A 27,750-nucleotide genomic window follows, 5' to 3' on the forward strand; every position below is an offset into this window, starting at 1 on the left:
GAACAATTTTTGTCGTTATACAGAATTAGTGATTTATAAGAATTCAGGTTCGATTCGAGCTCAAGGCCTAACAATAATTATTTTATCTTATTAGTGTTATGATACATTTTTCTTAAATGAAAAAATTATTTTAAATAGAAAGCAGCGGCGCTATCCGTTGCAGATAAAGGCACAGAGCAGTTCCCGAAATGGATCTATACAAGGAGTTTGGGCAATTGTCTAAATTTTTTCTATTCTAATTTAAAAATTTTTTCATTTAAGAAAAATGTATCTTAACAATCATAATGATCAAATAGTTATTGCTAGGACTTGAGCTGGATTGGAACCCGCGATCATAAATTTTTATAACTTTCATGAACATGAAACGGTATATTAACTTTGGGCCGATGTTTGTAACGTTGAGAAATATAGAAGATAGACTCACCATTAAGTATACCGAATTGATCAGGGCGACGAACTGAGTTGATATAGCCATGTCCGTATATCTGTCTGTTTGAACGCAAACTAGTCCCTCAAATTTTGAGATATCTCAATGAAATTTGGCACAATGATGTATTTTTGTATTATATTAGACATTTGTCGGATTCGGTAGGGTCGGACCACTATAACATATATCTCCCATACAACCGATCGTTCAAGTAAGACGATGTTGGTCATTCCTGTTGCAATTTATAAAATATAAACGTGAAACTAACTTCTAATATATCATAGAAGATATCCTGAAAAAATCACTTTGATCGGAGCTATATATAGTATATATCCTATACAACCGGTCGTTCATATAGAATGATTTTTTGCAATTTCTCCCTTAATTTCCAATATAAAAACGTTAAACTTGGTGATATAAATAAACTCACGACGTTATTTCGTTTGTTAAAATTGTTGGTTATTAAATTAAATTAGTTACTGGTACGGCACTATGTGCCTTTCGATTAATCTAACTTAAAGAATTTAATTAATTATGCGGCACTATGTGCCTGTTGGGTTTATATTAAACTACGTCGGTTATGCGGCACTGTGTGACTTTCCGTTAAAGCTAAAATTAAGACTGACTTATTATTCAAGCTTAGAGTTATAAGCTACCCTTCCTGAGCCTGCCTATGTGACCAAAGATGCTTGGTCAGCAAAATAGGGTTTGCGCGTGTAGCGCTCAGCTGAAGTATTTGGTCATGTGGAGCGAATAAGCGGTCGCTCGCTGAAGATGCTTAGTTTCATCAACTAAGAATTTAGCGGATGCGCGTGCAGCGCAATTGTACTTTTGGTTGCAACACGACTCCCAAATATGCGAACGGTTTGTTTGTTTGCAGAATATTCTGTGGGAATGGAATTTATGAAATGTTGTTTTGAATATGTGGAGAAGTTCACAAAGTATTGTGTTAACTTATATATTCTAATATATCATAGAAGATTTCCAATGATCTGGGTGAAAAAAGAAATTAATTTAGCCATGTCCGTCCGTCCGTCCGCCTGTCCGTCCGTCTGTAAACACGATAACTTAAGTAAATTTTGAGGTATCTTGATGAAATTTGGTATGTAGGTTCCTGGGCGCTCATCTCAGATCACTATTTAAAACGAACGAAATCGGACCATAACCACGCCCACTTTTTCGATATCGAAAACTTCGAAAAACCCAAAAAGTATAATTCATTACCAAAGACGGATAAAGCGATGAAACTTGGTAGGTGAGTTGAACTTATGACGCAGAATAGAAAATTAGTCAAATTTTGGACAATGGGCGTGGAACCGCCCACTTTAAAAGAAGGTAATTTAAAAGTTTTGCAAGCTGTTATTTGTCGTTGAAGATATCATGATGAAATTTGGTAGGCACGTTACTCCTATTACTGTATGTGTGCTAAATATAAATTAGCGAAATCGGATGACGAACACGCCCACTTTAAAAAAAAATTGTTTAAAGTCAAATTTTAACAAAAAATTTAATATATTTACATTATGAAAGTAAATTATGTCAACATTCGACCCCAGTAATGATATGGTGCAACAAAATACAAAGATAAAAGAAAATTTCAAAATGGGCGTAACTCCGCCCCTTTTCATTAAATTCGTCTAGAATACTTTTAATGGGCGAAATCGGTTGAAGCCACGCCTAGTTTTTATACACAGTCGACCGTCTGTCCTTAACACGATAACTTGCGCAAACAACGATATATCTTAACTAAACTTAGTTCACGTACTTATCTGAAGTCACTTTATCTTGGTATAATATATGGCCGAAATCCGCTATGACCGCGCCCACTTTTCCGATATCGATAATTACGAAAAATAAAAAAATGCCATAATTCTGTACCAAATATGAAAAAAGAGATGAAACATGGTAATTGGATTGGTTTATTGACGCAAAATATAACTTTAGAAAAAACTTTGTAAAATGGTTGTGACACCTACCATATTAAGTAGAAGAAAATGAAAAAGTTCTGATGGGCGATATCAAAAGCCCTTAGAATCTTGGCAGGAATACTGTTCGTGGTATGACATATATAAATAAATTAGCGGTACCCGACAGAAGATGTTCTGTGTCACCCTGGTCCACATTTTGGTCGATATCTCGAAATCGCCTTCACATATGAACCCAAGGGCTACTCCCTTTTAAAATACTCATTAACACCTTTCATTTGATACCCGTATCGTACAAACAAATTCTAGAGTCACCTCTGGTCCACCTTTAAGGCGATATCTCGAAAAGGCGTCCACCTATAGAACTATGGCCCACTCCCTCTTAAAATACTCTTTAATACCTTCCATTTGATACACATGTCATACAAAACACATTCCAGGGTTACCGTAGGTTCATTTTACTACGAGGTGTTTTTCCCTTATTTTGTCTCCATAGCTCTCAACTGAGTATGTAATGTTCAGTTACACCCGAACTTAGCCTTCCTTGCTTGTTTATTTTATATTTATCTTAAAAATCGTTTATAAAATGAAAGTTAAAAAATACAGTTTAGACTTAAAAAGCTAAATTAAAACTTTAACTTCTATTTTGACTTAAACAGCAAAGCTTGGCTTTTTTAAGTCAGACTAACAACACATTTTTAATCTAAGTTAAATTTTCACTTTAAAAAATAAAAGTCCAAATAAAGTTTTTAGTTTTTAATTTTTGGTTTCTATTTTTGTAATTAGAAAAAAAGCTTAAAGTTATAACTCCCTGAATAAAACTATAAAACTTTCATTTTTAACTTAAAATTTTCAGCTTGAAAATTAAAATTCAATCTTTTTATCTAAGACATTATGATAAAATCTTAAACCCAGAAGTTACAAAACCTCATCTCCACCACGCGCCCTGTTAAATTCCCAAAAAAAAAAAAAATTTATCTGAAAATTGGAAAAGCAAACAACTTCACTCATCACCTTTCTCCACAATATTTCAATCTGTCTTTACATTTACTACTGCTATTTACTTTCTCATTCTACGCTCTTCCGTTCTTCGTGTGTTTACATTATTGTTGACTGCTTGCGTTCTGACTTTTGCTTTTCACTATTTGTCTGTTAACCACAAGCACAAAAATGCCTTAATTTCCTTTTATTTGGTTTTCTTTGCACTGCCATTTACTACGTGCTAATTAGCAATATTTGCTTAAGTGTGTGTATGTACGAAGGTACATAACTGAAGGATATTAAAAATTTACTTTCCTCGTAAATTTCACATGTGTTACCACATTTATTTACTATTTCCTTTTTCTTGTAGCTATAATTTTCTATTTAATCAACGTCAGCTTGCGTTTATGGTAAAATATACAAATAAAATTTATGCAAATGTGTGTAAGTAAATATGTGTTTGTGTAATTTTGTCAGCTTATGTGGTAAACATAAATGGGCAAGAATAGGTTTTTAATTAACTTGAGTAGTACTAAGTCACGTTTGACGGATGTTGTCATGATGGTTCTCGCAATTTGACGTTCAAATGATTTATGCTATAAAAATTACAAAGGTGTATTTAATTATGAAACATGTTTCGGTTTATTAGCACGCATAATAGATACGTTTTATGACAGGTGTTTGAACATTTAATTATAGTTAATTAACAATTTTACGTAAGTGGTTGAGATGTAATCGAAGCAAACATATGCAATTTTCGTAATCCATCATATTGCCAATTTAACTGGATGTAAATATAACAAAATATATGTGTATATTGGAAAGATTTTCTGTCATCCTTTGTCAAATTTGGTTTAGAGCCAAACTGGCTTAGGTCTTGTGCCATCTTCATCGTTCTAAAAACGTAAAATGGCACTGATTGTAGTACTATGCTGGCACCGGTTTAACTCCAAGCCAAATTTGACAAGGGATGATGGAAAATCGTTCTAATATACATATATATTTTGTTATATTTATATTATATATATTACGTAAAATTGTTAATAAACTATAATTAAATGTTCAAACACATGTCATAAACGTTCCAATGTACATCAATAATAAACAAGTAAGGAAGGTTAAGTTCGGGTGTAACCGAACATTACATACTCAGTTGAGAGCTATGGTGACAACATAAGGGAAAATAACCATGTAGGAAAATGAACCGAGGGAAACCCTGGAATGTGTTTATATGACATGTGTATCAAATGAAAGGCATTAAAGAGTATTTTATGAGGGACTGGGTCATAGTTCTATAGGTGGACGCCATTTAGGGATATAGCCATAAAGGTGGATCAGGGTTGACTCTAGAATGCGCTTGTACGATATGGGTATCAAATGAAAGGTGTTAATGAGTATTTTAAAAGGGAGTAACCCTTAGTGGCGGCCACCGTGGTGTGATGGTAGCGTGCTCCGCCTATCACACCGTATGCCCTGGGTTCAACTCCAGGGCAAAGCAACATCAAACATTTTAGAAATAAGATTTTTCAATTAGAAGAAAATTTTTCTAAGCGGGGTCGCCCCTCGGCAGTGTCTGGCAAGCGCTCCGATTGTATTTCTGCCATGAAAAGCTCTCAGTGAAAACTCATCTGCCTTGCAGATGCCGTTCGGAGTCGGCATAAAACATGTAGGTCCCGTCCGGCCAATTTGTAGGGAAAAATCAAGAGGAGCACGACGCAAATTGGAAGAGAAGCTCGGCCTTAGATCTCTTCGGAGGTTATCGCGCCTTACATTTATTTTTATTTTTAACCCTTAGTTCCATAGGTGGACGCCGTTTCGAAATATCGCCATAAAGGTGGACCAGGGGTGACCCTAGAATTTGTTTGTACAATATGGGTATCAAAAGAAAGGTGTTAACGAGTATTTTAAAAGGGAGTAATCCTTAGTTCCATAGGTGGACGCCGTTTCGAGATATCGCCATAAAGGTGGACCAGGGGTGACCCTAGAATTTGTTTGTACAATATGGGTATCAAAAGAAAGGTGTTAACGAGTATTTTAAAAGGGAGTAATCCTTAGTTCCATAGGTGGACGCCGTTTCGAGATACCGCCATAAAGGTGGACCAGGGGTGACCCTAGAATTTGTTTGTACAATATGGGTATCAAAAGAAAGGTGTTAACGAGTATTTTAAAAGGGAGTAATCCTTAGTTCCATAGGTGGACGCCGTTTCGAGATATCGCCATAAAGGTGGACCAGGGGTGACCCTAGAATTTGTTTGTACAATATGGGTATCAAATTAAAGGTATTAATGAGGGTTTTAAAAGGGAGTGGTGGTTGTTGTATAGGTGGTCGCCTTTTCGAGATATCGCCATAAAGGTGGACGAGGGATGACCCTAGAATTTGTTTGTACAATATGGGCATCAAACGAATGGTGTTAATGAGTATTTTAAAAGGGAGTGGGCCTTAGTTCTATAGGTGGACGCCGTTTCGAAATATCGCCATAAAGGTGGACCAGGGGTGACTCTAGAATGTGTTTGTACGATATGGGTATCAAATTAAAGGTATTAATGAGGGTTTTAAAAGGGAGTGGTGGTTGTTGTATAGGTGGTCGCCTTTTCGAGATATCGCCATAAAGGTGGACCAGGGGTGACTCTAGAATGCGTTTGTACGATATGGGTATCAAATGAAAGGTGTTAAAGAGTATTTTATGAGGGAGTGGGCCATAGTTCTATAGGTGGACGCCATTTAGGGATATAGCCATAAAGGTGGATCAGGGTTGACTCTAGAATGCGTTTGTACGATATGGGTATCAAATGAAAGGTGTTAATGAGTATTTTAAAAGGGAGTAATCCTTAGTTCCATAGGTGGACGCCGTTTCGAGATACCGCCATTAAGGTGGACCAGGGGTGACCCTAGAATTTGTTTGTACAATATGGGTATCAAAAGAAAGGTGTTAATGAGTATTTTAAAAGGGAGTGGGCCTTAGTTCTATAGGTGGACGCCGTTTCGAAATATCGCCATAAAGGTGGACCAGGGTGACTCTAGAATGTGTTTGTACGATATGGGTATCAAATTAAAGGTATTAATGAGAGTTATAAAAGGGAGTGGTGGTAGTTGTATATGTGAAGGCGTTTTCTAGATCGCGACCAAAATGTGGACCAGGGTGACACAGGACATCATCTGTTGGATACCGCTAATTTATTTATATATGTAATACCTGCCAAGATTTTAAGGGTTTTTTATTTCGCCCTGCGGAACTTTTTCATTTTCTTCTACTTAATATGGTAGGTGTCACAACCATTTTATAAAGTTTTTTCTAAAGTTTATTTCTTGTCAATAAACCAATCCAATTACCTCACCATGTTTCATCCCTTTTTTCGTATTTGGTATAGAATTATGGCATTTTTTTCATTTTTCGTAATTTACGATAGCGAAAAAGTGGGCGTGGTCATTGTCGGACTTCGTTCATTTTTCATACCAAAATAAAGTGAGTTCAAGTAAGTTCGTGAACTAAGTTCATTAAAGATATGTCGATTTTTGCTCAAGTTATCGTGTTAACGGCCATGCGGAAGGACAGACGAATGACTGTGTATAAAAACTGGACGTGGCATAAACCGATTTCGCCCGTTTTCACAGAAAACAGTTAACATCATAAAATCTATGCCCCTACCAAATTTCAAAAGGATTGGTTAATTTTTGTTCGACTTAGGGCGTTAAAAGTATCCTAGACAAATTAAATGAAAAAGGGCGGAGCTACGCCCATTTTTAAATTTTCTTTTATTTTTGTATTTTGTTGCACCATGTCATTACTGGAGTTGAATGTTGACATAATTTACTTATATACTGTAAAGATATTAAATTTTTTGTTAAAATTTTACTTTAAAAAATTTTTTTTTAAAGTGGGCGTGGTCCTTCTCCGATTTTGCTAATTTTTATTAGGCGTACATATAGTAATAGGAGTAACGTCCCTGCCAAATTTCATCATGATATCTTCAACGACAGACAAATTACAGCTTGCAAAAGTTTTAAATTACCTTCTTTTAAAAGTGGGCGGTGCCACGCCCATTGTCCAAAATTTTACTAATTTTCTATTCTGCGTCATAAGCTCAACCCATCTACCAAGTTTCGTCGCTTTATCTGTCTTTGGTAATGAATTATCGCACTTTTTCGGTTTTACGAAATTTTCGATATCGAAAAAGTGGGCGTGGTTATAGTCCGATATCGTTCATTTTAAACAGCGATCTGAGATGAGTGCTCAGGAACCTACATACCAAATTTCATCAAGTTACCTCAAAATTTACTCAAGTTATCGTGTTAACGGCCATGCGGAAGGACAGACGGACGACTGTGTATAAAAACTGGGCGTGGCATCAACCGATTTCGCCCGTTTTCACAGAAAACAGTTAGCATCATAAAATCTATGCCCCTACCAAATTTCAAAAGGATTGGTAAATTTTTGTTCGACTTATGGCGTTAAAAGTATCCTAGACAAATTAAATGAAAAAGGGCGGAGCCACGCCCATTTTGAAATTTTCTTTTATTTTTGTATTTTGTTGCACCATGTCATTACCGGGGTTGAATGTTGACATAATTTACTTATATACTGTAAAGATATTAAATTTTTTGTTAAAATTTTACTTAAAAAAAATTTTTTTTTTAAAAGTGGGCGTGGTCCTTCTCCGATTTTGCTAATTTTTATTAGGCGTACATATAGTAATAGTAGTAACGTCCCTGCCAAATTTCATCATGATATCTTCAACGACTGACAAATTACAGCTTGCAAAATTTATAAATTACCTTCTTTTAAAAGTGGGCGGTGCCACGCCCATTGTCCAAAATTTTACTAATTTTCTATTCTGCGTCATAAATTCAACTCATCTACCAAGTTTCGTCGCTTTATCTGTCTTTGGTAATGAATTATCGCACTTTTTCGGTTTTACGAAATTTTCGATATCGAAAAAGTGGGCGTGGTTATAGTCCGATATCGTTCATTTTAAATAGCGATCTGATATGAGTGCTCAGCAACCTACGTACCAAATTTCATCAAGTTACCTCAAAATTTACTCAAGTTATCGTGTTAACGGACGGACGGACGGACGGACGGACATGGCTCAATCAAATTTTTTTTCGATCCTGATTATTTTGATATATGGAAGTCTATATCTATCTCGATTCCTTTATATATGTACAACCAACCGTTATCCAATCAAACTTAATATACTCTGTGAGCTCTGCTCAACTGAGTATAAAAACATTGACAGCAATTACAAAACCACCACAATCAAACATAAAAACAAGAACAACAAAAATAACAATATGAAAAAAACGCATATTATATTCTGTACAATCCACACACACATTTACAGCAAGTGGAATATCTCCATATGATAACATTCATGTAGAAATAAAGCATATACGCATGATTTCAAAAAACAAATATATTTATTTACAGAAACTTTAAATTACAAAGATTGTATTAAAATGTTAAAATTGGTTTATTAATTATGTGACTTAATTTGAATGATTTCTTGTTAATAAGTTACGGATATCAAGAATCCTTTCTCTTTTAGCTTCAAACTTAAACTAAACTTAAAACGGTGGCGTTCGTTTTATGTCGGTCAGAACTTTCGTACGATACGTTAGGTTGGGTGGCTGTGATTATATGAGGTTGCCGTGTTTGTGGTGGTAACGTGCTCCGCCTACCATACCTAGGGTACTGGGCTTAACACCCAGGCAAAGTAACATCCAAAATTTTGAAAAAAGTCATACTAAAGGGGTAGCCCTTTGGAAGTGTTTGTCAAATACGCCGAGTGTATTTCTGGCTTAAAAAGCTTCTCAGTGAAAGCTCATCCGCCTCGCATATGCCATTCACAGTCGGCGTAAAAACATGTAGGTCTCGTTCCACCAATTTGCAGCAAAAATTATAAAGGGCACGACTGAAAATGGAAGAGAAGCTTGGCTTCCCGGGGCGTGAGCCCAGGAACTTCGGTGTGGTAGGCGGAGTTCGCTAAAGAGTGTCAAAGGAATGAGCTGTGTTGTTGATGTCTTAGTAAAAGAAGCACTAGCAGTTGATTTTTGGGAGTGTTATAAATGATGATATTCCTTTACAGGATATATATCCGGTACATTGCCATAGCTTGTACCATTAAGGTACAATCACCACCATATCGGGAACGGTTTGATTTGAACACGTTGACATTTTAGATCAACTACTCGACCACTCTATAGTTCCAAGAGGAAAATGGGGTCGCTATTACCTCGCCTACTAAATATATTTATACTACGCTAATATTTAATAATTTCGGCTCGAGTAGTGACTGTGACAATTGGGTTTGAGGGGCAATGAAGCTATGACGCTTTGTACTACATGAAAGAAGCAAAGCAAATCGTTTGTTGTAAGATGAGAGATTCGCAAAAAAGCTGTTCAATATAGCGAAAAAGATAGTAAAGCAGATTAATTAAATGGAACAGATGAATGGTTTAAGACTAGAATGAGCTTTTTGACAGATATTTCGTTATTGGGAGAAATACGAAGCGAGCAACAAAAGTTCGTGGACAATAAGGAGAGAAGTCGAAAACGAATGCAAGGAAGAGAGAGATAACTACCCTCAAGTGGCCCAATGAAACCACGCTAATCCTGTTCATGTGTCTGCACCCCGTGGGACCGCCGTTAGGCACAACGTCGCGAGGGGAAAGGCGATTTAGTCGCCACTACTCCGTATGCGCATTTCTCTGCGCTCCCTTTCAGCATGCATCAATTTCATCATAACTATAAAGGCCATATCGATCACAGCTAAAACTGACTAGAAAAAAAACACTTCGCTTTCAGTCAAGAGTTGCTAACTGGGACTAAGAGACAATTTACAAAGCGTGCAGCGAAGCATTCATATGGAGTGGATAGCGGCATCTGCCTTAACATCAGTATTAAGTAAGAATATTGGAGATTTCGAGTTCAACATTCTGCTCCCGAAAAGTTAGCTGATGAAGAAGTAAAAGCCAGGATCATGTTCTAATAACCATCGCCGTGTATAAATTTTGTAATTTTTCTCTAATATCAATAACAAAATTTGTTTGATTTTGACGGTAAGACAACAGCCTACACAGTGACGGATGCATTATGTGTAGGCCCAGTAAGTGATAAAACGCAAAAATAACTTTCAAGTAAAATATTTTCTTCTTTTTGCTTTGAAATCACTAAAAACAAGATGAGTAACAAATTATAAACTACCTAATGGAAAATATCACAGCTAATTCTGTATACAATTTCATTTACTGCTCAAAACAACCAAACGCAGCACGACTTAATTGACAAGAAGATTGGCACAAAATGGAAACAACATAAAATCAAGCTAATAAGCAAAAGTAAAAGAAAAAGCGCTACAAAATAGAAATGTGCAATGGCACCGCTATATGGATTAACTCATTAATTATGTTTATTAAAGTATTTACAACTCTACAACACCACACCCAATAAGCAAACTCATTGCATCATGCCACCCCATGTGGCCATGTGGCAGCCAGTTGGGGCATGTGGCAATAAGCCAGACACAAGCCAACTACTTTGTATTATGTTGCATGTATGTCTCAAGAAGCTTTGCAAAATATCAGAGCTTAATGCAGCAAGCGAGAGCTTAGCCGTTACTGCACAGCTGCCCTATTGCTGCTTTGTTGCATAAACAAAGTATTAGCGCTGGGACAGATATAAAATCTTTAGAGAAAGTTTGAGCTAAAACACTTTATTATATTATTAAGGCGACAGCGAAGAAATTGCAAGGTGGATGAAGAAGAAAATCGTACAAAAAAGGGCCGAAGCAAATGAAGAGTAAATACATTCTACAGCAGATTTGCTGTTAAAAGTAGTGCGCGGCGCTATAGGGACAAAAAGGCTAAATTGCTTGAAACTTGAAAAATAAGTCAATTTGAAAGCAAAAGTTATAGAAAAAGTTAGAACAAAAAAAAAACGTTAAAAAGAAATAAAGCAAGAAAATTACAGGCGTACGCGAGCGTTAAAGTTGATGCGTGCAGGCAATAAAATTGCTAACTTGTTCATGACAACAATGTTAATAAGAAATGATGTAGATGTGAAAACAACAAAAGGAAACAAGTAAAGGTCTCTAAGTTCGGGTGCAACCGACATTACATACTCAGCAGAGAGCTTTGGAGACAAATGTTGGAGTTGAGTGTTGAAACTATTTACTTATAGACAGTAAAGATATTAAATTTGTTGTTAAAAGTTGACGTTCGTCATCCGATTTTGCTAATTTTTATTTAGAACAAATATAGTAATAGGAGTAACGTTCCTGCCAAATTGCATCATGAAATATTCAACGATTGCCAAATTACAGCTTACCTTGTTTTAAAAGTGAGCGGTGCCACCCCTTATTGTCCAAAATTTTACTAATTTTCTAATCCGCGTCATAAAGTCAACCCACCTACCAAATTTCATCGCTTTATCTGTCTTTGGTAATGAATTATTGCACTTTTTCGGTTTTTCGAAATTTTCGACATCGAAAAAGTGGGCGTGGTTATAGTCCGATTTCGTTTATTTTACAAAGCGATCTGAGATGAGCTCCAAAAAACTGACATACAAAATTTCATTGAGATTCCTCAAAATTTACTCAAGTTATCGTGTTTACGGACAGACGGACGGACATGGCTAAATGAATTTCTTTTTTCGCCCAGATCATTTTGATATATAGAAGTCTATATCTATCTCGATTACTTTGTGCCGTTACGAGGTACCGTTATGCGAACAAAATTAATATACCCTGTGAGCTCTGCTCAGCTGAGTATAAAAACGATAGATGGGTTGCTGGTGCTGCATAGTTCAAGAAATGTAAAGCAGAAAAAGACTGAGAAAAATCTTTGTGGAGAAATTATTTAGAGCTGCATTAGTTTTAAAAATTGAATAAAATAAAAGAAAATAACAAAAAGTCTTCTTTTTCTTCTTCTCCTTGTTAGCTAATTGTGCATGCAATTCTACAGTTAAATGTAGCTAAAAGATTGACTGCCCCATACAAATTTTATTCGTATTAGTTTTCTTTTACAATAATTTAATCATAGAAAAGCGTAAAGTAAAGATTTATGCAGTCGTTCCTACTACCTATTTCCATTACTTCATAGTTTTTCTTTTCCCTACCAAGCCATAGTATGCACTAAATATCGAAAGAATTTGTTGTAAAAAAGTTAGGTCGCATGATTTCTTAACTTTATAGACAGCAAAAAAGAAATGAAAAATTGTGTTGTTAATATTAACACTGTGAATTTCGTTTATATAGTTTTTCTCTTAGGTCCTGGTTCGTCGGACGTCGTGTTGTTATAGGAGCGTGCTCCGCCTCCCACACTTAAAGTTTTGGGTTTAAATCCCGAGCAAAATAAGATCAAAAATTTAGAAGTTTTTTTTTTTTTTCAATTAAAACAAAGTTTTTCTAAGCGTGGTCGCCCCTTAGAAGTGACTTATCAAAAACGTTGAGTGTATTTCTGCTATAAAAAGCTTCTCAATAAAAATTCATCTGCCTTGCAGATGCCTTTCGGGGTCAGCGTTCCACCAATTTGTAACAAAAAAATTAAAATGGAAGAGAAGCTCGGCCTTAACCTTTTTGGAGCTATATCGCGCATTGAATATATTTATTTTTTTCATAGCAACTCAGCGAATTTCTTTTACAACTGTGTACGAAATAATAGCAATGGAAAGTAAGCAGAATTTCAGACGAAGACAAAATGCGGTGTATGTCCTTTTCAGTTTTAGTCCTTCCTTAGTTTCATTTGCTTGCAGTTAGACTTATAAATAAAATTAATATTTTCTTTAGATTAATAAATATGTGTCCAATTAAGTGTTTAAATTGTGATTATTGAAAACAATGTTTAGTATTTAGTACGTTGGAAAATTAATGCATTAAATGCGACAATAATTAACTTAAATTTTCAATATCTTGTCGAATGACCATTGTCGGATAAAACAGCTGCGCATCTTCTGGCATCGTCCAGCGAACGCTTGCATTTCTTGATAGGAATGGCTCTTCGCGTCTTCTTCACACCACTCAAAGATTCTCAGTGGGATTAAGGTCAGGAAGCTGAGCCGGCCAGTACATGAAGTCAACTCCATTTGAAACAAATCATTTTTTCGCCAACTTGCTGGTAGACTTAGGGTCATTGCCTTGTTAAGAAACCGAGTTTAGTGGCATCTTCCATTCTGCGTGTGGTAGAATGGTCGACTCAATTAATTCTACACACAATTTCACATGCATATTCTGTTTTATCCAGTATATCGGACCTGTGCGGTGGAAGCGTTTCTACACAGAGGCGTTGCCATCTCTTTGTTTTATCGTACCGGAAAAATATTTGGGATCAAAAGAAGCATTTTCTGGGCTTCGTACATACTCTAGGCGTCCTCTCAAATCAAATAAACCGATTTTAATTTCATCGGACAATAAACTGTTGTGCTATTTTCGGACTAGCCAGTGTAGGTGCTCTTCGGTAAACCGGCTTTCCGATGGCGGCGTTGAAATAGGGGCACTGTTTTGGGGCTTCTGCCAAAAAGTGTAGCTGCGATCAATTTCTTTCTGATTGTGAACGTGTTAGGAACGTTGATTTAACCCATCCGCAAAAATTTTTTTTTTTTTCGTTTTGAGAAAAGACTTGTTTCTAGCTAAAGCCACAACTTTTCTTAACTCTGTCTATAAAAGACCTTCGTTTGCCTGCTTTTTTTGTGGTTTCTTGCCATTTTTTGATATTCACTATTATTTTGGCGGATCATCCGAGCAAATCCTCAACAAACTTATAAGTTTCGCCATCTGCTAATAACTTTTTGTTGAGCTCTCGCTTTTCGTTAAAGCTGTCTTTAGCACGGCCCATTTTTTTAAATTACTGTAACAAAAATTTATGAATTTTCAAGCTTCATTCCAATCACTTGAAAAAGGACGACTACTTCGATTGCACTGCTATTTTGAATCACAGTGAAAAAACAAATGCGTAGCACAAACGGGACTTCACGAATGTGACAATTGTAACACAATCTTATTAAAATACGAAGTGTTCGTATTTGTGTCTATCTTCTGGTGTAAACAAATATTTAATAACAATTGCTCAAAGTCTAAAAAAAAACTATAACTAAAATTTTCATAGGCCATTGCTATTATTTCGAACACAGTTGTATTAATTTTTACTCTGACGTCCTGGTTCATTTTAGTTAGTTGCTTTGCGGTAATTCAATTGAGTAACTTATGTATTTGAATGGCATATTCAATAAGTGTAAGCAAAACTTTTCATTTATTTTATTTGTTCTATTGAAGAGTTATTTATCTGTGAAGCTATAGTCGGCAAGTTATTGTTGCTAGATTATGGTTTTATCTTTCTATCAAGGAAACTAAGACGATTATTCTTCTAACATTAGTTACAAAAATTATATTAGAACTTATAACTAAACTATAAAATAAGCTACCTGTAAAGGTCAGAAAATACTGAACCTGTATTGATTATTTTTTGAATAAATCATCTAAATTAGAAAATAATGTTATGGCTTAGTAAACTCGTTACTTGTTCGTGCATTTCATATTTCATATATGTGGTACGGCGTGGCGTATGAGTAACAATAATCTGGCGAGCGCAGGTTACGCGCACAAAACACTATCAACATTTTGTACATGCAGCCCTTATTCACCTAATTTTCAGCCTCTGGCTAAACCTAAGTTAGTATCTGCAAGTGATGGTAGAAGCAAATTTCCTTTACCTATGCGCACATAAAGCGTACGTAATTTGTTGGTCTAATATTGTAAAACTTGCCAATGGTTTTAGAAATTTGAAACCGCGCACTTGATTCCTGGCCAACTCTGCTTGGCATAACATTTGCAATTCATAGCCTATCACTTTTGCTTGAGTCGTATCGCATATACTTTACAGAGCTACAATTTCTTTTTCCAACTTATCCGCCATTGAAATGCCATCTAAATATCTATCGCATACCTAGATCTGAGAATAGCAAAGTTTAGTAATCAACATTTTTAAATTAGAAACCGTTCCATATATAATCTCATCAAGTATGTTGTCGAATGCTTTCGCTGCTGGAAATATTTTCAATTTGGCCCCTCTGATGCCGAAGCTCAACTTATTCTCTTTCTGCTTTAGCACCGTGAGAAACTCGTTGCAGATCAGCAACTGCTGTTGCGCTCCTATTACTCTACTTCAATAACTGCAGAGGGACTCATCGGGATATACGCATTCTGCAGCCTCAAACATTTTTGAAATCTTGGCTAATCAATTGTTATTTTGGGTAACCAAATGCTCGCCCAGGGTCTGTTGAAAAATCTTTGGAACTAACTTTATCGAATGTCCGTCAAATATGTGGATAATCTTAGCAAAATATAACTCGGGCAGTTCTCGACGCCTATCTCAGATAGTCGTCCCTCAATGGAGCTCTATACTTGCCAGAACTTGCTTTCAATTATGGCTCTCAGCATCTACAAGAGCAACTTTTAGGTGCTTTCTGACTGCCTCGACATAGCTGTGCTTTAACCATATTCATTCTGCATGAGCCTGCCCTTTTTGACACTGCGCTCTGTAAACCTCTTGCGACCGTTTACGCTTTGCCGACTGCTGTTTTTTTGGTTATTTCTGTTGTAACTATGTCGCAGGTTTATTGACGAGGGCAATTTCGTAGTCCTTGCCCACATCTTCGCACCATACCCTGCCATCGGCATCCTGTTTTTGGGTCACGTAAATCTTTTCACTTTTGGCGATCTTCTCTTATATGAACAAAGCTTTCAGCCATGCATCACTCGGCAGGGTTTCTGATGACTGCTTTGAGTTCCTGTCATCCACTGTAGGCTTTCGATTAGCTTGGAACCACATGGATAAAATGACTGGTGTCCGTGCCCTCCCCTAACTTGACGACGCTCTTGTACACCTAAGGCGCCTCCAATACGATATCCTTATCACCTTGTTGTTCTTATTTTATCTTCTTCTTTCTATTCGTATAAATAATGCGAGTATATTTGAACGGATTCCAACGCCGCTGTAGGGCCAGCATACTGCATTAGGGCATTTATTACAATCGACCTTGCAAGCTATTCAATAACCTCTCGCTCACAATTTGTTCAACGGCACGCATACCTCTATACCTCGGTTTAGGCTCCTTACAGAGCTGTAAAAAATATAGCATGTCCTTCTTAGTTTAACTGAAATTGTGATCACTTCTGAGATTCGAGCGGAATATTTAAGCTTCTTTGTAGCGGCAATGCATTCTTTGCACAAGCTTGGGGATATGCTATCAATACCTCCCCCTCTGCTATTCTCCAATATTTACTTATTCACTCCCTTCGTATTTCCTATCCCTCCTTCCCGCCGTTATTACTAAATCAATCTTTCACCCTTCGTCTCTTTTTCCCCTCTCTCACGCATTTTTCCCCTCTTTATTTTTTTCGCAATATTCCTCTATTCCTTTTTCTATCTTACTCCTCAACTCCCTCATTTTGTCATATCTCACTCTCCGTATTCATACATAATTTTTTTATCTCCCTTTTATCATAAATCTACATCCTCTTCCTATGATTCTATACTCCCATTACCTTTCTATCTTTTTAATTTTTTCATTATATCTCTATTATTTCTCCCTCTGCTCTCTTCTCTATCTTCATATTTTTCTATCCTCTATTTTTTCTTCCATCATCCCTTTGATCTTTGCTTGACCTCTCTCACCCCTCTATTTCACCAATTTCACTTTCTTATCTTTCTCTTGTTTTTCTTATTTACCCTTTTTTCCTCTTTCTTTGTTTTTTTTCCTCCCCTTCGTCTTTTTTTTACCTCTTATCTCTTAGTATTTCTTTATCAAGTTCTCTCTCTCTCTATTATCTTTCTCCTTTTACCTTCATCCCTCTCGTTTTTATCCATGTATTAGGGCTTCCTTTCTATCCTTTTTTCTCTTCTAACTCTTGGTTTGTCTCTACGATAGTTTCGCAGAAAGGAGGGGATTCTTGTCTGTACCGCTCTCTTCTCTCCCCCTTCTTTTTGCCCCTTTTCCTCTTACCTCTTTATTATATCTGAAACGTTTTAGTTTCTCTCATTTTTTCAGTTTTGGCTTCCGTTTTCGCCCATCCCTTATCCGTTTCTCTTTTTACTATATATTCAGCTGGCGCATTATTGTAAAGTCAGCGTGTTCAGAGAGGAATATTTAAGCTTCACATGGACTTATTTTATGCATAATAAGCTATATAATCTTCTAGTGGTAGAAGCGGTCAAGAATGATATTTCAGGTATAAATTCTGGACTGCCAAAAACTAGTCTCTAAGCTAGCCAGGGTACCTCTGCAGCAATTGTATATAACCGCGTTCTCACTACACTAAAATCCAACTTGCAACCCACGGAGAGCATAACAGAGCAGAACGCTTTTCAAGATACTCAGACAAAGGTTTTTTTTTTTTTCTAGTACCCAATTTTTAACTAATATCGCAACGAGCAGACCCATTAATTCATTAAAGCCTTTGCTCCTCACTTCTTCTGAGCGGAAAAAGATTTGTAATGAGCGGAACTTTCCCTGCAAAAATCGCGAGTACTCCACGCATGCATGTATGGAGTACTCGCTATAGACCACCCGAGTGCTCCAAAGTTAACCACAATTCATACAAAAAATATGGTCCAATTAACATTGCGATGTCCTAGGACTGGACCAAATACTCCAGCTCCGCATTACATCAGAGTAATCCATGGAGTACCCACAGTCAAATAAACATCGTGTATTGATTGCAATCGTTAAAAACGAGCAATGATCGGCTTACAATATGTTCGTGTAGAAACATGAGTTGGTCCATTGCTGCATTACAGTGGAGTATAATGGTAAGTACTCCAGTGGACCACATGATCCAACGATTTTTGCAGGGTTGCTTACGAGTAGGTGTTACCATACATAGAAAATGTTCAGCATTACCTATAGATTGTGGCCATTTAACCACTTCTGCTTGAGTAGGGTAAAAAATTCCGCTACGCTTCACTATCCTTTCACCCCACCATTTCTTAACGGCGCAACTGTCCAACCTTAAAATACATAAAAATTCAAATCATTAAAATTTACAACAAAAACTGTGCCAATTCTCTCCGCAAGAGCATTAATAGTAAGTGACCCATTTTATAACATGCAACAGTTGAGAAAGTAGTAAAGTGGCAGCTGCATGTATACACTCATACATACGTACATAATAACACCGCAAGCAATTTATGCAATATGTTCGTTCTTTTGAAAAAAAGATAGGAAGAAAAAAATGAAGAAAAAGCGGCAAGCAACAGCTCAACTATGTTGCTGTTTGTATGCGTTCCTCTATATGTATGTATGTATATAATACAAGTAAAAGTATAATCTAAATGCACTCTAAATATACTTCAACGGAAACAAGCCAAGCTCATCCTTCCGTGCTCGTTACATACATACAACAATAATCCTTCGCACACATACACCGAAAAGGTGCTCGTGTTTGCTAATTAGCTGTGCTGACTTTCTTAACAAATAGACTACATGCTTATACACTACGAATACGACGATATATATGCAAGTATATGAGTATGTTAATATGAGCCATATAAGTCGGTATAAAGCTATCTTTACATAGTCTACACTTGCTATCCTTTACTGAGATTTTATTTTTTTTTTTTCCTGTTGGTGTTTTGTAATAAAAGGGAAAATGAATTCATAATGTGCTGTTAAGTGCACATTTTTACTAGAACTCGTGCTAGATTCAAAATGAACACATATTTACTTGCTTATTTACAAGCTGCAGGATGTTTCCCTAGCTGTTTTTATATGTTTGGAGAGATAAAAGGGAGTGTTGTTGTTGGGTGCATATTAAAATACATAAGTTTGCTAAAATGACTAATAAAATATTTACAACAACCCAGTTGACTTTATAATGTTGTTATTTAGCTGATTTTTGCATTTAAAGCGAAAAAGGTTGCATACAAATATGCGCTTAAATATATCTTTAAGGATATCAACTTTTTGGTGTGCTTATTTGTTGTAAGATGAAAACATAATACAATTTAATTAGCGATATGACCACAAAACTGGTAGAGTTGCGATTTGTGAGCATGCCTTAGCAGTAGCAGCGAATTTTATACCTGATAGATAAAATTGTCATCATTATTAATTGACACTTAACCACGTAAGTGATTTTGGCCGTTTCGTAACAAGACACACCGGCTATCACTATTTCGCGATAACTGACACCAACTATGAGAACCAAGGGTGGTCAAAATTCCGGACTCAAGTACTAACGTGACTTAGCCAGCGAAGGCTTTGGGCTTTTATTTTTATTTATCTTTATATCCGTGTCAAGGTCATACAGCTCATTATTGTACCTCCTTCTACTTATACTCGCCGTCGGCATCATGGACAAGACCATAATTTTTCCAGAGATAAGATTAATTCGATTTTAATTTGTCAACGCACTGTTGAATATTTGTTAAATTAATGAATTAGTGTGGCAGCTCTGCGAATGGTAGAGTTTTAAAACTTAATATGAGTTCAGATGCAGATGGCGAATCGAATCGACAAACTTTAACGAGTGGGTTGATTGCCTGTAGAGATTATGAGATTATTAGATACTGCAAAAAATCAGTGTTTAGAGGAGGTTCTAGTCGAGAAAACGGCCCTTAACATTGAAAGCAATGGCGTTTTCTGAAAATATTATCACCCTGTTGGTTTTTCTTAGCTCTCTCGTAAGATGATGTGCTCCCTTCACAAAATATTTTTTACTGAATAAGAAAAGGGGTAGGATTACCTACAACTAGAGCCATATACATGGCGCCATGTTACCTAGTTCAAAAGTTAGAATTCAAGAGTGCAACATGAGGATAGCATTTTTTTTTTTTTCAGAAAAGAAAACGCCATTAATAAATTCACCAAACACTTACTCTCTAATGCACGACTGGTTGTACATAGATGTCCAGCACTTTATTGATCAGTTTCTGTTTGCTTAATTTATGTGTATTGCCTTTGTATGCATGCGCAATTTGTCAATTCATGGTTCAGTATGTAGAATAGGGCGGGTCAATTTAAAAATCCTCATTGCTCTGTGAAAATCGTGCTCTAGGGATCCAAAATAAGAAACTTTGCCGAAGGAATCATACCTCTAAAACGAATTCTGGTGTCCCCCAATTTGGGTCGAAATTTTGGGTAGGGGCAAATTTTGAAAAATCCCACCTTGACCCATTTAGAGTGCTCCAATCGAGTCCAAATGTATGACCGACCCCCACTAACTTTGGAGGCCCGACCCACCGATGCCAGTGGCACACCCCCTGGAACCCCTCTGGGGGTTCACCATAAAACATTTCAAAAAATCGCCGGTTTTGCACTTTACATGAAAAAATCAGCTAAATGGCTATGTTTCTTCTTTATATTTATTTATTTATTTAAAATAATATTTATTATTTGTTTATAACAATATCTATTTTTTTGCTCCTTGCTCTTCAGTTTCCATCATAAATGCATCCATTGTTAGTCTTCTCTGATTATGTTGATCGTGCATGAACTCTTTGAGACGTTCGGGAACCCAGCCGCATGCACATGGAGCTGCCTTCAAATCGCATTTACATGTTCCAATGTAAAAAATTGTTTCCAGAGATTTTACATACTCTGTAAATTGTTGGGTGTTGTTTCTTCTCTTGATTTGCTCTTGATACTTGTCAAGCAATTTATTCAATTTATTAAATACACTTTTTTCAGCATTATTTCCATACCAAGTTTTTCCCAAATTCCAATCAACTTATCTTATACTTGAATAGTGAATGATTTATGGGAAAACTTTTTTTGTTCTATTTTAGCACGTTCGCTTAAGTAAAAATAATATCTCAAGATATCCAGATGGGTTGGTAAATTAAGATCAGTTAAATCAGTAGACACACGAAAAACAGTAACATCATGCTTGGGTATATGACTCATTGGATTTTCGATAGTTGTTGATGTAGTTGCTTCATCTTGCGGTGTAGAGGATGGAGGATTCATTGCAAACTTTTTGATTTGAAATGGTCAATTCACTTATTATTTTTTTTGAAATATTTTTTTATCTGAAATTAGCACTCCACAATTTGAGTTCTTCACAACGACTTAATGCATTCACAAAAACTGTTGCGTTATATATAGTCTACGAGACGAGGTAATAAGAATGAAATGGTAATTTCAATTCTACCTGCTGTGTCTTGTGGTGGCTTAAAAAAAACAACACAAGCAATTTTACGATCTGCAATTGTGTCACAGTGATACCTTCATTTTTTAAATCGGTTGAATAAAAAACCCACACAACTATGTTTACGACATGCAAATGCATCACAGTGATGCCTTGGTTTTAAAAGGGTTGTAAAAACGCTAATTTCTAAAAATTTTTTTTAATTTCTTTTCTATTACTAAGTTAAATTCATTTTTTTCATTTACATATCTTCTGACTAAATAAATTTCTAAAGAGAAAAATAAACTCCAAAAAGAAAAAATATAGGCATTTCGCTGATTTTTTCATGTAAAGTGCAAAACCGGCGATTTTTTGAAATGTTTGTATGGTGAACCCCCAGGGGGGTTCCAGGGGGTGTGCTACTGGCATCGGTGGGTCGGGCCTCCAAAGTTAGTGGGGGTCGGTCATACACTTGGACTCGATTGGAGCACTCTAAATGGGTCAAGGTGGGATTTTTCAAAATTTGCCCCTACCCAAAAGTTCGACCCAAATTGGGGGACACCAGAATTCGTTTTAGAGGTATGGTTCCTTCGGCAAAGTTTCTTATTTTGATCCCTAGAATATGATTTTCACAGAGCAATGGGCGATTTTTTTGCCTCCCCACAAATCGACCCGGCCTAATGTATAATCACACATTGTGGTTATAGCTAAAACTCTTGCAGGTATATTTCAGAAATAATCAAATCTATTTCAAAATCGGAAAAAATCCGAATAAACAACTGCACTTCAGAAGCTGTAAGATGGACTTCAGAAAAGCTAATTGTACTTAAGAAAGAATAAAATTTATTTCAGAATAAGAAAAACTGTTAAATATTTTTTCAGAATATTCAATTGTAATTGCGAAAACTTAATATGTACTTTATCTAAATAAAAAAAAAAAAATGTAAGGCGCGATAACCTCCGAAGAGATCTAAGGCCGAGCTTCTGTACTTTATCTAGTCAATTGTATATTAGAAGCAGAAAATTATACTTAAGAAACAGCAAATTGTACTTTATAAAGCTGTTGTTTTTCTGAGGTATACCAAAATAATTTTGAAGTTCAAACGAAACACACCAAGTGCTTTCTGAAAAAAAAGTATGGTCTCTGAATTTCAATTAACTATTATGAAGTACAAATTACGGTTTCGGAATATAATTCAATGTTTTCAAAGTATAATTTAGAGTTTCTAAATTTAAATTGACTATTCTGAAATACTTAGTAGGTTTTCGGAAGTACAGTTTACGACCTCCGAACTACATATATCTACTCTGAAATCAAATTTATATTTTCTAAACAACATTTTATGATATCTGAAGCACACCTGAAATAGGTATTGAGAAAGAATTGTTTTCTCAAAAGCTCACCCCAAGACTTTTCTAAGCTTCTGTAAGATGGTACGGTGATCGTATATCCTAAATCAAAACTCGACGAACTATCTTGAAGCCATCGGAAATGAAAATGTTGCGTTATGCAACAATCCTACATGTATTATATGTAAATCACCCCTGCTAGACTGGTCGCGTTATTTTTTGCGTAAAAGGTTCTTTGAAAGATGAGATGGTATTTCATATAAAAAAACTGCCTGAGATTTTATAAAATCTTTCATATTCCATAAATCGGCGAATTTCGGACATATATTTCACCGTCCGTCGTGTTGAAACCCAAGCAGTGAAAAAATTTGAAACCGTTCAGCCCCCTCATTTCACTGCGAATCTTCGTCGAGCCACCCACAAATATGGCTTCCACAAAACGCATTGCACTACTACTGCACTAAATGCCATAAACACTTAGATAAATTACGGACTAAATCAGGAAAAATCCCATAATAGGACAGTGAACGTGGCACTAGACCTGTCAAAAGCTTTTGACGCTGTCAACCGCGGTACGCTATTCCACGGCATGGAAGGTTTACCTCTTCCCCTTTGTCTAAAAACATGGGCCGCAAATTACCTGAACGGCCGACCACCGTCGGTTGAATTTATGAACTAGGCCTAGGAGAATTAAACAGGGGTACCACAGGGTGGTTTCTTATCCCCGCTTTTGTTTATTTTCTACATGTCAAATCTCCCTTCTCTACCAGAAGGAGGTACTAGCATTTCATAAGCTGACGATTGCATGATAATGGCAACGGGACCTGGCCCTCCAATAGACGGACTAGTTTTTAAAATAAACAGCTATCTCACTAGTATTTCTAGTTTCTTCACCTCGCTCGACCAGCGTTTTGATAATACTCTCAAAATTAAGGCGCATGCCACCGTGATTGTATCTGAAGTGCAAATCCGCAACAAGATCTTCAAGTCACTTGCCGGCAGCACTTGTAGAAAAGATAAAAAAAACGTCGCTAACTACATACAAAGCAATTTTTTAGCCGCTCATGTGCTACGTGTCAACAGTTTGGTCGGCTGGTCTTAAGAAAACGTACTGAAGAAGCCTGCAATATTCTGCACCCAGAATGCAGGGGATGCCTTCGTATGATCCCTGAAACTCACCTACCTTTTGATACCAAAGAGCTCAACATCAAAGAGCACAACGAAATACTGAGCAGGCAGTTTTTGCTTAATTGTGACAAATCAGTACACCTTAGCACACAACTGATTGATCTTGCCCCGCCTCCAAGAGGATTAAGGGAATACCTCTAGAAGCACTATGATTAGATCCGGTACTTGTTAACGCAGCCGATTGGACCAGTAATTATATTTTTTTTCAGCTCACGCCAGGTGATCCCGTTATCAATATATACTATCCTACTCTTTAAGAAGGGAGACAAGATTCACCCTGGCCCAACTCAGTTCTGAATACTACGACAGGTTATACTCTCACATGTAAAAAATCAACCCAGTCATACTCAGTGTATGTCCTGCATGGGATGTATCACCACATTATTCCAACCATCTTTTCAATTGTAATGCGGAAAATATGCCTCTAACACGAACTTCCCCCTTCCACCTCTTTTGAAACCGTTAGAGGGCTTTGATGACAGTTTGTGAGTGGTCGCACCAATTGAATGGCGCGAAGCACTGTTAACACAACAACAACAGAAATAACAAGTAAGGAAGGCTAAGTTCGGGTGTAACTGAACATTACATACTCAGCTGAGAGCTTTGGAGACAAAATAAGGGAAAATCACCATGTAGGAAAATGAACCTAGGGTAACCCTGGAATGTGTTTGTATGACATGGGTATCAAATGGAAGGTATTAAAGAGTAAGTTGGACCAGGGGTGACTCTAGAATGTGTTTGTACGATATGGTTATCAAATGAAAGGTGTTAATGATTATTTAAAAGGGAATGGGCGTTAGTTCTATCGGTGGACGCCTTTTCGAGTTAACGCCATAAAGGTGGACCAGGGGTGACTCTAGAATGTGTTTGTACGATATGGTTATCAAACTAAAGTTATTAATGAGGATTTAAAAGGGAGTGGCCCTTAGTTGTATATGTGAAGGCGTTTTAGATATATCGACCTAATTGTGGACCAGGGTAAACCAGAACATCATCCGTCGGGTACCGCTAATTTATTTATATATGTAATACCACGAACAGTATTCCTGCGAAGGTTCCAAAGGCTTTTGATTTCGTCCTGCAGAACTTTTCCATTTTCTTCTATTTTATATGGTAGGTGTTACACCCATTTCACAAAGTTGTTTCTAAAGTTTTATCTAGCTCCAATAAACCAATCCAATTGCCATGTTTCAACCCTTTTTTCATATTTGGTAAAGAGCTATGAAATTTTTTTCGTTTTTCGTAATTTTCGATATCGAAAAAGTGGGCGTGGTCATAGTCGGATTTCGGCCATTTTTTATACCAAGATAAAGTGAGTTCAGGTAAGTATGTGAACTAAGTGTAGTAAAAATATACAGATTTTTGCTCAAGTTATCATGATAAGGGCCGAGCGGAAGGACAGACGATCGGCTGTGTATAAAACTGGGCGCGACTTCAACCGATTTCGCCCATTTTCACAGAAAACAATTATCGTCATAGAAGCTACGCGCTCACCAAATTTCACAAGGACTGGTAAATTTTTGTTCGACTTATAGCATTAAAAGTATTCTAGACAAACTAAATGAAAAAGTACGGAGCCACGCCCATTTTTAAATTCTCTTTTATTTTTGTATTTTGTTGCATCACATAATACATCACTGTTGCATCACTGTTGACATAATTTACTTATATACTGTAAACATATTAAATTTTTTGTTTAAATTTGACTTAAAAAAAATTTTTCTTTTAAGTGGCCGTGTTCTTCATCCGATTTTGCTAATTTTTATTCAGCACATATATAGCAATAGGAGTAATGTTCTTGCCAAATTTTGTCATGATATCTTCAACGACTGCCAAATTACAGCTTGCAAAACTTTTAAATTACCTTCTTTTAAAAGTGGGCGGTGCCACACCCATTGCCCAAAATCTTACTAATTTTCTATTCTGCATCACAAGGTTAACCCACCTACAAAGTTCCATCGCTTTATCCGCTTTTGCTAAATTTTCGATATCGAAAAAGTGGGCGTGGTTATATTCCGTTATCGTTCATTTTAAATAGCGATCTGAGATGAGTGCCCAGGAACCTGCATACCAAATTTCATCAGGTACCTCAAAATTTACTCAAGTCATAGTGTTAACGGACAGACAGACGGACGGACGGACGGACGAACGGACGTGGTTCAATCAAATTTTTTTTCGATACTGATGATTTTGATATATGGAAGTCTATATCTATCTCGATTTCTTTATACCTGTACAACCAACCGTTATCCAATCAAAGTTAATATACTCTGTGTGCAAAGCACGCTGAATATAAAAATGCTGAGTAAGTCTTAAGCAACATGTTGCATCAAAACATAAAAACTAAATGTTGCCCATGAGAAAATGAGAAAAAGTAATAAAAGTAGAAAGTTTCCAGGTACTACAGTAAAATGTTACTTATTTTATAAATACCAACATTTGTTTTTTCGAAACCAAAGCTTAAAGACCTCAGGTCTCTGCACGCATGACAGAAAGACATACCGTGACCTGCTTTTGCTTTTAAATGCAAACTGAAAGTAAATTTAAGGAGATGAGTTTGTTCAAAAAAATTTATTTGTGTGATGCTGATTTGGTAGATTTCCAGCAAAAATGCTATAGTACAGTGTTATTCGTAAATTTTCTACATAAAGTAAATACGCCACAAGTACCTCAAATAAATAAGAATATATGTATATTAAAAATATTTGCTAACAATAAAGATGCATTTACTTATCAGCCAATACATCGTTATACATGTTGACTGATAAATATGTGGTGAGCCAAAAAACAATAATAAAGAAGCGTCAAATAGGTAAGAAAAATACATTCGTATAAAACACACTATCTTTTTGCTCTGACGTTGTACCTACAAAAGTACAAACAACCAGTAAGGAAGGCTAAGTTCGGGTGTAACCCAACATTACATACTCAGCTGCCAAATTAAGGCTTGCAAAACTTATTACCTTCTTTTAAAAGTGGGCGGCACCACGCCCATTGCACAAATTATACTAATTTTCTGTTCTGCGACCTACCAAGTTTCATCGTCTTTGGTAAGGAACTATCGCTTTTTTCGGTTTTTCATAATTTTGGATATGGAAAAAGTGGGCGTTTTTATATTCCGATTTCGTCAAGTTTAAATAGCGATCTGAGGTGAGTGCCCAGGAACATACATACATATTAACTTTCATTAAGATACCACACAACTTACTCAAGTTATCGTGTTTAGGGACAGAGCTCTGCTCAGCTGAGTATAAGAATATATATGTAGGTGTCTGCAATTTCGTTTTACTTTACCAATGCGCATTCTCTTCTGGTTTCTTGAAATTTCTTTTTACAATTCATAGAGCGTTTACTAAATTTTTTTGGTTTTTGTTTTTTTTTTGTTGCTTTCGATTGCATGCAAGTGAAATTGGCATATAAATTTCAATTTCCTAGCAGAATTTGAGTTGAGAATCCTTTGAAGCAACAGTAGCGCAACCAAAAATGTGTTGAATTGAACAAAGAAAAGGTTAACAACAGACAGACAGGCCAGATGTAGTTGAGATTGGCTGCGCTGAGGCACAGGGGGTACAAGGTAAAAAAAAAGTATTTTCTTGTTAACATGTTCACATAGAGTTAAAGTTCTATTTTTGTACAGGCAACACGTGATTTGCCTTTTTTTTTGCTATTTGAAATTTGTATTGCAATTGTGCACTGCAGCTGAAAACCAGAAGAGATGGAGTACAAAGTGGCAAAAGCATATTGAGTTTATTACAAAGA

At 36.3% G+C, this 27,750-nt stretch overlaps 1 protein-coding gene across 1 annotated transcript in view; it reads left to right on the plus strand.

Annotated features, from left to right (window-relative positions):
- sca (scabrous) overlaps window positions 1–27,750 on the plus strand; it is a 246,299-nt gene that overhangs the window by 199,317 nt on the left and 19,232 nt on the right. The window lies entirely within an intron of this gene.

Source organism: Eurosta solidaginis, chromosome 3 (assembly GCF_040869045.1).
Source record: "Eurosta solidaginis isolate ZX-2024a chromosome 3, ASM4086904v1, whole genome shotgun sequence".
NCBI lineage: Eukaryota > Metazoa > Arthropoda > Insecta > Diptera > Tephritidae > Eurosta > Eurosta solidaginis.